The sequence below is a fragment of the Octopus sinensis genome, linkage group LG16 (genome assembly GCF_006345805.1).
Source record: "Octopus sinensis linkage group LG16, ASM634580v1, whole genome shotgun sequence".
Lineage (NCBI taxonomy): Eukaryota > Metazoa > Mollusca > Cephalopoda > Octopoda > Octopodidae > Octopus > Octopus sinensis.
Genome location: NC_043012.1, coordinates 39,528,886 through 39,545,374, shown reverse-complemented (window position 1 = coordinate 39,545,374; position 16,489 = coordinate 39,528,886).

Below are 16,489 nucleotides of genomic sequence, written 5' to 3'. Positions count from 1 at the left end.
AGACATAAAAATGAATACGATGATACATTTCTCTGCACACACATACACAGCATGTACACACATACGTATGCAAAAATATCTATGCATATATATATATATATACATATATATATATATATGTATATATATATATATATATATATATATATATATATATATATATATATATATATATATATTCAGACAAGTGCATATAGATGTGCATATATACATTACTGCACATAAGTACATTCCAGTCCACATCCTTCTCTGCATGTCCGGCTGTGCATGCACTCCCACACTCCCACACTCCCACATACAGATATACACAGACGTGCGCGCCTGCACACATAGACACAAAAGTTCAAAATCTCCTACACGAGCGGTAAGCTGATAAGGATGACAGGATTATGTGTCATATATAAATCCCATACTCCGGATGGAGAGGCCATTCTGCCGCAGGATTATTCAGTTTTGTCAGCTGAGTGGACTGGACCAACGTGAAATGAAATGTTTTGGTCATAAAGAAAAACGTATCGCCCGGTCCAGGAATAGAAAGCACTATCTTACCAAAATGAGTTCAACACCCTACCTACTAAGCATCGCATCTCCACTATGTGTGTGTGTGTGTGTGTGTATATAAGGATACGTGTATGTATATTTTAATACATACACACACGCGTGTGTAGATATTTACATACATATATATGTAATGGATAGATGTGAGATTAATCGATTGACTGATAGATTACTGATGGATGAATATAGGTATGTAAATAGATCGAAGGACAGATCAATCAATGGAACGATAGATCAATAGAGAGAGCAGGAAGAAAGGTAGATACATTGACGTATTGATAGGTGGATGAAAAGCTACATGGATGGTTGAATGGAGGAGTTTACAAATTAATATATTGATAGATAAACAAATCAATCGATGGAGGAAATAGTTCGATTGATGTACGGATGGTTGGATGGATGAGTGGACGTTTCGAATATATCCACAGGCAGTTAGGTAGAGAGACGGACATTATACATACATATAAGCACATGTATATATATGTGTGTGTGTGTGTATGTGTGTGTGTGTGTGTGTGTGCGTGCGTGCGTGTTTGTATAGACACAAATATACGTACATTCATATATGCATATATATAATACGACGTGTGTGTATGTGTGTGCTTATATACACACTCCGTATACATATTACATAATTTAGTGAGAGAGTGACTGAAAGATTCAAATGCTCTCAAATATCCATTAGCACACATTCAAACACGTGGTACATTATTTTATATGTTGTGTAATGAAGTGTGTCTGCTATATCTTTCACGTTTCAGTGAAGCTGTAGTTGAGACCGAAATAACACACACACACAATCTTTAAATATGTACTCTCAATTAAGCAAATTGATGTGTGCACGGGGGTGCACTTAAATTTGCATCTTGAGAATATACATGTATTTATTTATCTGTAAATAGCAGAAAATATTTGCAGGTTGTGGTCCCAGTTCATATATTTGTAGCCGTGCGTGCTTGTGCGTGTGTGACAACCTTTTTATTCTTGATATTTTATTGCCAAAAGATATTAATCTGAAATGGATGTGAACCGACGCCCGGGATTATATGAAGGACAGGGCCCAATCCTCTGACATACCTTCACTCAGTATATCACTTTCGTGATTAGAAAAAAAACTCTCTTTGTGTCAGGTATGTGAACTATTCGGCACCTTACTATCAGGCTATTTTGGGAGATCCAAGAACATCTATTCGCGTTTTTTCATCAAAGGTGAAAATTGGTGCACGTGTGTTATATGTTTTATGTGATCCACGATTTTATGAGGATCAAAATTTCCATGTAATGGGTCCAATGTATAGGATAATAGTTTACAATATTTATATGACTTTTGTATGTTTCTTGGTGTATTTAGACATCAGTAGAATTGTGAATGGTTAGAAAGCGAAGTGGTTTGGTTATTTATTGAAGCACTATTGCTATAGTGCCATGTTGTTCTTTTACATAGCTCCATCATTTTCCAACTTTTAACGACTCATACAAGAGATTCGTTGATATTTATCTTCACAACAATTTCTCTCGTTAGGTTTCATGCTTTGTATATGGAATGGGAATCATCTTTTTATAACCATTTCCTTTAAAAGCCCCTAATATTTTTCTCACTTTCAACAGCTAACAGCCATCATTCGTACCCATAAAACCCACTTAAAATTACTATTGCATTTTATATACGCATTCTCCTTAGAATTGCAATCCTTTTTACTGTTTATTTCTAAACAGACTAATTTTACGGAAGCCTATATGGCCGCCCCAATGTACATTTTATTTATTTGATCTATCATCTTCCATTATTGTTCTTCCAAAATATCTAAAGCTATCAACTTGTTCAAGCATTTTCCTTGTTATTTCCCCAGGATTAGCAATTTAGTTTTTGTTTTTACTAGATGTCTATATACAGTTTATATTTTTTCAAGACTTAATACCATTCAACGTTACCTTGTGGCTGTGTCAAGATCTCTAAATTCTTCATTTCTCCCATAAAATCAATATCAGGTGCTAAACTGATATTAGCAATTGATTATTCCAACTCTTACTTTAAGATTTACTTCAAAAGACTGAAGGAATTCTTTCACTGGAAACTTTCGCGGGGGTGGGGGCGAAAAAAAAAGCACGAATTTGAAGGAAGGTTATATCTAGAAATACAAACAGAAGTTTTGTAAAATATGAAGTATATAAGTTCAATTTACCAAGTAAAATCGAACATTATATCATAGGAAAATGCGGATTAGTTGATGGTATCTATTTAGTTATCGCATAAAATATCTAGGTTTTAGAGTAGATCACTGATTTGACTCATTCAAAAGTTTTATGCTGTACATAGGGACAAATTCTAATAGTCACCGAATTATCGTTCAGAAGTGACATTTAATCGGGAAATATTTCCAAACTCCCCATTGTACTTAGTTAGCAGGATTTGTTGTTAAAGTAAAATTTTAATAGGTCACAGGAAATTCTATTTAAAGTTGTTGTTGATTTTCATCCATTTAGATTCCAGATTAAGATAGAAAAGAAGACTGTATGGCTTCTATATCTATAACGAGAGATGTAGTAACGTTGGTTGAAACAAATTTGAAGGGATTAGCAGTAATGCTAAATTATGGCATATATATAGTTTGGTAATTTTTAACAGAGGATTCGTATAAACTACCACTTATAGACTTATAACATAATTCAATGTTATTTAGTTTAATGCAGTTGCAACTAAGAGTATTAAAGTGAGGCAAAGCTGTGTTTAGTCTCTAAAATAGGTGCCAAATTGCGCGAAATACTGCATAAATAGCATACGGTATGTGGATAATATTTTCACGGGACACTTTTTAAGATTTAAATTAGACGAGACGAAACTTAAATGGTATTTACTAAAAATGTTCGAAGGCTATATCGTATCACCTATTAAATGAATCATTTCGTGCACGCACGAACATACACTCACACAGTTTGTCTCTGAGGCTGTTTTGACAGCTCATTAAGTTAGCCATAGATATTTTTGCATACGTATGTGTGTACATGCTGTGTATGTGTGTGCGTGCGTGTGCGTGTAGATACGTATGTGTGTGTATGTATATATATATATATATATATATATATATATATATATAATATAAGGAAAATGGAAAGCTTGAACGGAAAAAATCAGTTAATCTTTATAATAGTAATTTCATGTCGCCCACGTACGTTTCAATTTCTTACTTCCAATCATATATTATGATTAAGATTGCATTATCTTTATATAAGGTAAAAATCTACCCATCGTGACCACATGAAGTCATGAAAATTAAATAAAACACACAGGATGATGCGAAGAAATATTTAATTGTTTAATTAACTTAATTTCGCAGTAGAATGTTTTACAGTCAATTATTAATGCATAGTTGAGGAACCTAAATACATATACACAGACTCCCATATATACCTACACAGACCACACACACTAACATATATATACATACACCACACACACGCATCTCTCTCTCTCTCTCTCTCTCTCTATATATATATATATATATATATATATATATATATATAGATAGATAGATAGATAGATAGATAGATAGTTCATAGAACCGATTATTCTCCGTATAGAATACACCTAGTAGTACTCAAGGGGTTTAAATTTGAGCGGATAGAGAAGTAAATGTACGGATACGCAAGTTAGGCAGGTCAATATACAAAGAAAACGATTATAAATAATGATTGTAAATTGATTCCATCGTCAGATGTGATGAACTTCTGTCTTCAGGAAGAAATCTTACATTTTAGGTGTTGACAGTAAGGAGATGAAAGATGTTTCCATCTTTAATCAACATTTAAAATGTAAGATTTCTTCCCCGAAGACGGAGACTCAACTCATCTGCCGATGGAATCAATTTACAATCATTACTTTGAACCGCCGACTCCCTAGAAACACCTGTTGGACTGTTAAACTTTTTTTTCAACCCCTTTAATTCTTGATGCCATTTCAATGGTGTGTAAGTCGGACCATTTTTTTTATTTAAACATAGATACATTGTTTTTGTATTTAATGTAGTAAATATTCTTTGTATATCGACCTGCCTAACTTATATATATATATACACATACTTATATACACATGCATATGTATTTCTAAACACATGCACTATGTGTGTGTTGTGAACGCCCTCTAGCAACGGATTGAATACTCAACTATGTCTTAATAAATATTATATCAACACTATGTATTGTGCACTTTTACTCTGCTTTACAGGGGAGAGAGTGAGTGAGAGTATCTATCTATCTACCTACCTCTCTATCTCTCTTCTCTCTCTCTCTCTCTCTATCTATCTATCTATCTATCTATCTATCTACCTACCTACCTCTCTATCTCTCTCTCTCTCTCTATATCTATCTATCTATCTATCTATCTATCTATCTATCTATCTATCTATCTATCTACCTACCTACCTACCTCTCTATCTCTATCTCTATCTATCTATCTATCTATCTATCTATCTATCTATCTATCTACCTACCTCTCTATCTATCTATCTATCTATCTATCTATCTATCTATCTATCTATCTATCTATCTATCTATCTATCTCTATCTATCTATCTATCTATCTATCTATCTATCTATCTATCTATCTATCTATCTATCTATCTATCTATCTAACTGCGTTTGTGTGTGTAACATGCCAGTGTTTCTCTTCTACTTTCATTAGTATTCGTAGCGGTTATTTCATTTAGTGATGTCGATATTAAAACATCTTAACGCTGCAACACGTCATGACATGTATTTTATCTCCGAAATTACGTTTCGCCAAGGCAGAATTGGCGGAAACATATAGAATATTTAATTAAACTGTCTTTCTTGTGTGGAATTGAGGTAATGCTTGAAACACTTTGGATGACTTTAGCAAGAAATGCTGACGTGATGAGGAAATCGAACAAAGAGGTTTTGGTTTCTTATTAGATTGGACAAAGTAAATTGGAACACAAGAACTGCCCCCAGATAAGGATCATTCATCATTCAAGATAATCATCGTTATTCTATGTTTATGTTGTTGCTGCTGTTGTTGTTCAGCTCTAGGTCAGCTTTGATCGAAGAAGCCTATTATGTGATCAAAGTATTCCAGGCATGGCCATCCCATGCGTTTTGAGACCATGTGTCTTGAAATCTTTTATCGACTAAGGAGTGATTTGGTTGCTATTTCTTATGAACAGAGCCACGTATTCTCCTTCGTTGGATCGAAACTTTCTTTCACGTGTTGTCAAGGGGCTGCTGGATGGCGGGAACAACCGATTCCTCCACTAAATGAATTTACATTGTTTATTTGAATCCATTTACTTCCTGAGTTCGAATTGCAATCCTGGAAAATGGAATAAAAGTGTGGAGGCGGAGTCGATTACTTCGGTTACACCGATTTTAAAGTTTGAACATCCTGCCAGTATCAGAAATATGAATACCAAATTTTCCAGTATAAAATTCGAAATTTTCAAACCAAATTTTAATGCCCCAAAAGGTAGGTCGATTTGTTAAGTTACCCACTAAGACGACTTCCGAGGTCGAAATATTCAATGTGAAATGCGGCAGGATTTGAAAAGATATTGACAATGATTGAATCTTTACACTAGATGTTTACTCTACATCGGTAAAGACGATATATATACATACATACATGCATACATACATACATACAAATATATATATATATATATATATATATATATATATATATATATATATGATAAATCTCAGAGCGAGTTATAAACAGTAGCGGTAACACATCGTGACGGATATTTGCCATTTGAATATGGCTAACCCCTAAGGGTGGATGATAGCTAAATACCTTGAAACTCGAGTCCGTGTGTACCATAATTTGAAGACGGGAAGGATGACTTCCCTTCACAAATACTGATAGGGCACAGAAAGTGTGTCTATAGCCAGCTGGAGGAGGTATCTTCCTGGGACTACAAACTACAGTAGCATCCACCCTTAGGGGTTAGCCATATTCAAAATGGCAAATATGCGTCACGATATATATATATATATATATATATATTATATATATATATATATATATATATATATGTATATAAACATTTTTATATAAATAAGTATAAGAGCGTTATTTAAAATAACGATCATATGAAGTGGCCAGCATGGGAAGAAAACTCTATAGGTAATAATTATTATCAAGTTATAATTAAGGGTACCTAAGAGTGTCAGGTTTTGACTGATATTTCGAGCATGGTGATATCGCTTAGATACATATAATTATAATTCAATATATATATATATATATATATATAATATATATATATATATAATATTATTAGAGACAAAACCACTATTTTGCAAAACAAACAAGGAAAGACTTAATCAATACATAAAATTTTAATAAAAAGTAAAAAAAAACCGCCACTACAATTGTTTCTTGTCCTGATCGACAATCTTCAGGTGGACTTCCAATCTAAAATATCAATATTTTAAAATATAAAAATAATAATTTTAAAATAATTAAAGTATTAACGAAAAAATATAAATATATAATCTATATATAACCTATATATAATCCATATATAATCAATATATAAACAATATATAAACTAAAATAAACCTATCAACAATTAAATATAAAATATAAAATATAAAACAAAACAAAAAATAAACTATATATACACCCATACACATATAACTAATTATATATAACCATATCTAAATACATACACTAAATCACACACCTATATATATATCCCTATACATACACATAAAAACGTCTAGGCAACGATAAATAAATAAAATAGCCAAATACTTCAACACAATTCTTATTCATACTCCCTCACACACACAAACAACCCACATTCCCGCTCTGGAAACGGACATCATTTAAAATTATGAATGGAGAAATGGAATAAATGGAATTAAAAATTATATTCACTTGGTAAAACGAACACTACTTAAAAATTATGAATGAAATAATACAACAAAATAACAGACATCGCAAATAGACACAAACTACTACGAATTCCTTAACAAAACTACCATGATAAACCAAAACTCATAAAAACATATAATGATAAAATCTCCCTTTACTAAACTCTATAACATACCTATATAGCAATCCCCCTAACCTAAACATTCACACACAAATACACACACGTAAACCACACACCCACGACATATACAAATACCCACCTCACTCACACATACCTATACACACATATAAACCTCAATATACACTCCAAAAACCCACTCAACCCCACACAGACAAATAAACACATACATCCCCAAACCTATATAGCAAACCCATAAACACATTCACACACAAATATACATACGTAAAACACACACCATATACATATACATACTCACTAAACTCGATATATACAACAATATTAACACACCCACACTCATACAGATAAACAAATTACACAACCAAAATACGCACACACTCACACACAATCCCACATACATAAACACTCCAAAGAAAAACAACATTATTACACATAATACGATATATAAAATACATCGTAAGTAACCAGAATATCAAAAATAACAATATGACATAAGGAGAAATAATATACATACTTTCAAGTCAGTTTCAAATTATGAAGTGAAATTAAATTCTAAGCCGTTAAAAACATCAAACCAAAATTACGTTACCATAGGAACATAACTTATGTATAAAAAGAATACGCGCTATGGAAGCAAACGTCATTTAAAATTATGAATGGAGAAATAGAATAACACTTCATAGAGGATCCGTCGGTGAAGGTTGACCTGTCTCTGGATACGCTTGCGCAAGTCTGGGCACGACATTTCTGAAGAAAGCTGGAAGTTTCACATGCCTATAAGTCTCCTTTATTTGTGCCCATGATATTTATCAAAGAGATAAACATGAATGCGAGCAGAAACAAACGACCAAAACTGTTTATGCAAGTCGAGTAGTTTAGAAAGGAAAACAGAATCTATAGAATATGGCTTTTAAGAGTGTCGTGATGAGCATCTCGAGAGAAATCTAGAATATTTCACGATATCAATCCGGATATATTGTATATATATTTGTATTCATACACATGTACACTGCCTCTCTTAGTCTGTCAATATCTCCAGGTTGATTTCGTAAAATATTATTCTGGAGTTCTTTCGAGATGCTCACCCGTTGTACCTCTGTGTGAACAAGTGGCAACACCAAAGAGTAATAGCGCCGAAATGAGCTATGACGGTCTACCATCGTTTCTACCTTGTTATTTTTTTATATTAAACGTAAGTAGTCTGGGAACATTTTCATACCACCTCATGTGGCCGCTGGTAAATGACTGAAATATATAAAAGAATAAATGAATATATATATATATATATATATATATATATATATATATATATATATCTATATATATATATATATATATATATAATACTCAAAGACACATACGCAAATACATACATACAATCACCTTCGATTAGTTTTCACAGCAATCTACTCTCCATAATGCTAGAAACCATATTTCTTTCCTCAACTAAACAAAAAACTTCGTACTACAAGTCAGGATATATGTTTGAACAGAACCATTCAAAATTGACATTTATTGGACTCATAATCTATCTAACAACCTATCTATCTGCTTAACTGCATATTTATCTATTCCAAACTCCCCTCTCTTTCTCTCTTCATTTATATAATGTAATGCATGCCTGCTGACAAGTGTATACCTACCTACCTACCTACCTACCTACCTACCTACATACATACATACATACATATGTACGTACATACAGATATGTATAGGCAAACACATGTATTTATTGCTGATACGCATGCTTTGGCGTGTTTGGAATTGTTTCCTTCAATATATTTCCTATATTCGTGTTCCATTGTAGAAAACAATGGAATCACCTTGATCGCCTTTTCAAGAACTAAACAGATAACTCCATCCATAGCATGGCAGCGTGATCAAACGAAGATTACAACGTAGAAGCAACGAGATGTTTGCAAACACGAATAGAAGGCATGGTTTTATAGGCAGATTAACAAGCCTTGTAATTAAGATGTAATCCGGTGATGTATTGATAAGTGTTTAGGATTATTAACAATAACGTTCTCAGTATCGGCTGGACACCACGGCTTGCGTAGTCATATTTTATATAGAAATAGAGGCAATTGCCAAATATCGTTGCTGCTGTTGTTTATCTCAGCGCTTCTCGAAAAGCTTCGTGGTCAAAGGTAGTCTTAAGTTAACAAATTTCAATTTGTACTTTATTTAAAGACAGTCGGGTGTGATCTGAGGGAGATTTCACTATCACTGTTTCTATCAGGTCAGGCGATTACATCGAGTCTCTCACGTTGGCACGTTTGGTTGTTATTTAGACCTGCTGGATCACAGCAGTTCCGGCCGTAACCATTTCATATATTATTCAAGTATAATGTGTATTTTATATTTCGTGCTTTAATAACCATTGTGTTCGTCATTTTTTTCACATTGGTAAATTTTGAGGGACTTTTGGATGCTTTTTCTAACAAATACCTCAATCGAGTAAAGCATCACTTTTTGGCTTGCAGTAATTCCAGTAGTTTTGGGTACACACATTCAAAATATGTGTCCGTGCGTTTGAGTGTATGCATCTATGTATATATCCCAGGTACAACAAACTGCGTCCGTGGTGTGGCTTCAGTTCAGGTGTTCTAGAACTGTGGGCAGATTGTCACCCATTAACTACCATTACTTCCATGTCCATTCTGACCCAAAACAGCAATACATGTATGGGTCCCACCTAAAGGTTAAATAGATTTCTCAGCAGTAGACGAGGCTCCCATTATTTTTAACAAAGCCGTGAGTAAGGCAAACCTTCTAGGAAGAAAATACCCTGACATAAAACTTGCAGTCAAAACAGTACCATCGATTTGGTAGTGCTTGCTATTGGAACCTACTATAGCGCTGAGAGAATGATGTACGAGCTTTTGGCGCTTAAATCCAATGATGTACTGATGTCTCATTATCGGTCCATTTTTTGAGCCGTTTATAAAGTCCTATGGTGATAGATGGTGTGGAACGGCATTTCCACACAACACATGCAAGGGTGAAAATGGATCGGAACAATCAGATTAAGTGTGAGACAGCTTTCATCTAACAAGACAAAGAAATCATCGTGTGTTTGTGTATGTGTGTGAGTGTGTGTGTGTGTGTGTGTGTGTGTGTGTGTGTGTGTGTGTGTGTGTGTGTGTGTGTGTGAGTATATGGGACTAACACATTTGAAATTTTATACCTAATGTAATCGGTAAAACTACACACGTGTCTGTTTTGGCACAGAAAGCTGGGGTTAGTTTTTTTCAAATTGCATTTACACTGCACAATTGTACTGATGAGGCCACGGACATTTGAATTATGTAAGTAATTCTTTTGTAAAAAGCCGAAACCGAGGGATGCAATTAATGCTGTTTTTTATATAAATTTTCATCTGTCCTGCCCGCCAAATTTGGTTCTGTTGTTCGCTGAATTTTTCCTCTAGAGAACTTTGTAGTTTGATCGTTGATGATCTATTTCTAGCATGCGGCCGACTACCTAGCAGCCTTGCCCTGCCAATATACACATATATTAGAATTTTCTCTGATTTCTCAGATTTTTTGTATGCTAGACTACTGGTTTTAAATTGATATTAAAATTAATATTAATTTATCTCCCTCATTATTTAAATACATTTAAATATATATATATATATATATAATATACACACACATATTATATATACATATATATATACATATATATATATATATATATATATATACATATATATAATATATATACTATTATATACATATATATATATACATATATATATATATACATATATATATATATACACATATATATATATACATATATATATACATATAATAGATATACATATATATACATATATATATATATATATACATATATATATATACACTATATATACATATATATACATATATATATATATACATATATATATATACACACATATATATATACATATATATATATATACATATATATATATACATATATATATGGACGGGTATGTTTGATTCTTAGTATTTTCAAATCTAAAGCAGAAGAAATCTCTGAGCTGATGAAGGAAAAGTGGCGTTTTACCCACAAATCCAGAAACAGACTGTCCTCAGGTATCGTATATGGATGTGATCTTTCATTGTTTTTCCCTTATACCTATGTGAGTTATTTTTCTGAGTATGCATTGTCTGGAGACTTTTATTTGCAGTTGAAGAAATAGCCAAATTTTTGGCTGCTATTTCTGAAAAGTTCGGTGTGTGGTAAAGTGAATTCTTTTACTTTACCATATTTTTATAAATTAATACTTCAAATATACCGTAAATGGTCTTTACATACCGAATACTGCTTGGTCGAATTTATTAATAATTAATTAATTCGAACCCCTTTTTTGATAACAATATAATGCTTTCTCTCCAAGAATTTGAACTGCAGTTTTTACCTCTGTAGAAATGGAATGCTCTATGACTCACGTGGGCGGACAGGGAGAATAATAGATCTCATTCGTATTTTTGGATTCGCTAGTACTGGGTGTCTGGCATGGTTTGTCCGATGTTACAGATATCGGACGGGTATGTTTGATTCTTAGTATTTTCAAATCTAAGCAGAAGAAATCTCTGAGCTGATGAAGGAAACGTGGCGTTTTACCCACAATCCACAAAATCCAGAACAGACGTCCTCGTATCGTATATGGATGTGATCTTTCATTGTTTTTCCTTATACCTATGTGAGTTATTTTTCTGAGTATACATATATATATATATATATATATACATATATATATATATATAATATATACAGATATATATACATATATAACATATATATATATATAATATATATATATATAATTATATATATTATATATATATACATATACATATATATATATATATGAAGGGAAAAAAAATTTTCTAAACGATGAAATTTTATCTTACCTTATATATTATACTAGCATTAAAGACCCGTCGTTGCCGGGTCATAGTGCTAGTGCATGTATATGTGTATATATATGTGTACATATTACATGTACATCTATATATATACATCTACACATAAAATACAAAATACAATGTTATATCTTGATGTCGCTGGTGATAACGTCCTCCCTCTTGTATAGAAGTGTGGCTACAATCCAGCCTACCTCTACTTCTGGGGGGAAGGGGGACATTTAATTTTTTTTCCGGGACGTCCTACGTCCCAGATATAGAGGTAAAAATCAAATATTTCCACTTTGCAAGGTTCGAGTCGAGTACTCCCTTGCACGCCCTTTAATTGACTTGAACCTTGCTTCTATTGTGGCGAATTTACCGCCTCTTCCATAGCCGCACCAAGACACTTTTCGAAGGTGCTTTCCTCCATGTGTTCAAATCTTCTTTTTTCTCTACATTGTATACTTTATAGACAATAGTCTTTTCTTTAATTTAATTTTTTATTATCCATCTGGACTATTCCATTTCTGCATGCTAATTTTATTTTTAATTCATTCCCATTCATGTGAAACCACTTCTTCAAGTTCAAGTCATTGATGCAATTTTATACCAATTGCTATTTTTACTTTTTTTTAATGTTAGGATTATATTATACTTTAGTTTGATTTTAATTATTACTTACTACATATAATTCAATTGTTATTATTATTTTTATTGTTAAAGTGAAAGTATCTGACATAAAATAGAGAAACGTTTTTGTTTCACTTTTAACACGTAATACTGAAATAGTGGAGAAGATATGATATTGCTATGGGCTCGCTCTAGGCAAAAAGTTGAACATTTTTTTTGCCCATGAAACTACATGGACCCTAAGTAAGGCATGCGTAAAATTTGAATGAAATTGATTGTATAGTTCTCAAGTTTTAGGGAAACACACAGACAGACAGACACACATTCTCAGTTTTATATATATAAAGATATTACTTATTTATATGCTTCCTATATATATGTATTTTTATATATTTTTATATATCTATATATTTATATATTACTTTATATTTTTACGTATTTATTATTCTAGGTGTAATGTTTACGTATTTATTATTCTAGGTGTAATGTTTTTTAAAAAGATATATATTTCTTAATCGCTAAAGTATTAACCGTGATGAACTGTATTCACACATTTTTCTCGCATTTTCTCATATGCTTGTACTGATGAGTTATGTTCCATCTTCCGTGATGTTGTACATGTATATTCTATGATTAAATGTTCGAGATATGAAATGTTACGTGGATGACCTTGCATTTGTTTGTTCTGCAGCCATAGTTTAATATATTTGTCTCATTTAATTGAGCACTTCTATAGCAGTCCTATTAAACATTTTGTTCCTGATAAGAAACAATCATTGTATTATTGATATATACATATATATATATATATATATATATATATATATATATATATATATATACACACACACACACACACATATATATATATATACACACACATATATTTATCTTTTACTTGTTTCGGTCATTAGACTGCGGCCATGCTGGGGCACAACCATAATTTTTTGTGGAATGAATCGACCCCAGTATTTACATTTTAAGTCTGGTTCTTATCCTATCGGCCTCGTTGTCGAACCGGTAAGGTACGAACACACATATATGACGGGCTTCTTGTAGTTTCCGTCCACCAAATCCACTCAGAAGGCTTTGGTCAGCCCGAGGCTTTAATAGAAGACACTCGGCCAAGGTGCCACACAGTGGAACTGACCCCGGAACCATGTGGTTGGGAAGCAGGCTAGTTAACACATAGCCACTCATGCGGCCTATATATATATATATATGTGTGTGTGTGTGTGTGTATAAAACGTGTGCAAGTATGTATGTACAATGTGATTTGGCAGAGTCGCCAGAGTGTTGTTTCAAATTCCACCAGGGTCAATGCTTGCTTCATTCTTTCGGGGCGTATGAAGAAGTACTATCGAGGGCAGTGAATTAGCGGAATTGTTAAAGCGTCAGATGTTATTTGTCTCGGCACTTTACGCTCTGAATCGGCAATGATACTCGTCCCAAGCTTAAAACTGGTATAATCCACCGTATGACATGAAAGTTAGTATTTCAATCTCCTGCATGAAATTTCACTCCAACTAAAGAAATATAACGAACAATTTAAGAGCAATAACACTAAGGCGAACCATTTATGAGTCAACAGCATCGAATTCTGCGTCCCATCTCTCAAGTAAAAATATGCACATTAGAAAACTATCGCACAATCGGTTAACTTAATTCCAGGAATCTCACAACTTCCTCCATTATAGCATTGTCTGCATCCAAACTTGCGATATACATAGCTTGTATAAATCACCGAGGTGACATAAAAGGAACTAACCGCGAACACATTCGAAAATAAACACTAAGCCTTATCATCATCAAATTATCTCCTCAAGCCAATGTATTTTTATGTTCTGAAAGATAATTATGAACAAATTTCTGTTTAGTTCACATTGCATAATTAAAATATCACAAAGTAAGGAAAATAAAGTAGGATAGGCCAATGGCAGCAATTTCAGTAAATACATCAACGATGATGCACTGAATATAGTCGGTGAAATATTCTTAATTGTTTAAAATATCTCGAATAAGGAGAAAGTAAACAAAAACCTAGCGGCAACTGTAAACGTTGCCAAAAATGGTGGTGGTGGTGGTGGGGGAATAATTTCAAATAATTAGCAATTAATGCCTCTTTTATAATCTCTCATTATGGTGGTGACTACTCCTCCTCCTTCTGCAACCTCATCATCATCCATTTTCTGCTTTCTTCTTTCTGAACTTCTCTCTCTTCTACTTTTGTTTTTCTCCCCATTCCTCTGCCTTTTCCTCATTGCCTCTTTCCAGCGCCACCTCATTATTTATCTCAAGCGGAAATAATTCTCTAAATGTTCAGACAAGACTGACAAAATAATTGTTCGCCACCACTAACTATGTTGTGTTCGTATCTTTACTGTACATATACACGTGTGTGTGTGTGTGTGTGTGTGTGTGTAAGTATATATATATATATATATATATCATATAATATACGCATGTGTATGTTTACATTTATATATACATATACGTATACAAATATGCGGATGTATGCATGTGTGTGTGTGTGTGTGTGTGTGTGTGTGTGTGTTTGAACATATTTATGTCTTGTGTATTTATTTATTTGTTCATTTATTTATTAGAAAGCCTCATCTCATTATTGATCTCATTCGAAATTCTTTCTAATGTTGATCGAAAATGATCGATTGAATAGTCTGAAATCAATTGTACTAAGCATTCTAACCATACAAATTGATTTTAACGCCATAATGTCACAATAGTTGAAATCTGTGAACTTCAAGCAATCAAGATAAAAATGGTTTTTGCTTCCATACTGTAAACCATTATATTATAGTTTTGTTTTCGTTGGTTACCCTGAAATTAGACAAAGAAAATATTTGCATTGTTATTTGTCCATTCGAAAAACGGTAGAATGGTAGAGAATGGTTAGCGCGGGCGGACAAAAATACCTTTCTCCATTTACATTCTAACTTCAAATGGCACCGAGGTCGTCATTGGCCTTTCAGCTTTTAAGGAGGTCGATAAAACCGTTAGTACCAGTCAAGTACTGAGGAGATTTAAAGTACCATTTTCTTTTCCCCCAATTATGTGGTGTTAACTTCTCACAGAAACTATTATTATTGCCCGTTCGAAATCAGAGAATCGGTAAAGGTACCGAGAAATATCTTTTGACAAAATCTCCACTTTTGCTTTTATCATCCCAGTGCCGATAAAATAAATACCAATCAAATACCGCAGGTCGATTTAATCGATTATACTCCATCTTGCACTAAATTTTGTGTCTAATTCAGAAGTCATCCTTATTCCTTTGTTGAGACAGACTATGGAATCACAGAAACGTTAAGGAAATAGTTGAAGGAAAACACTACTTCG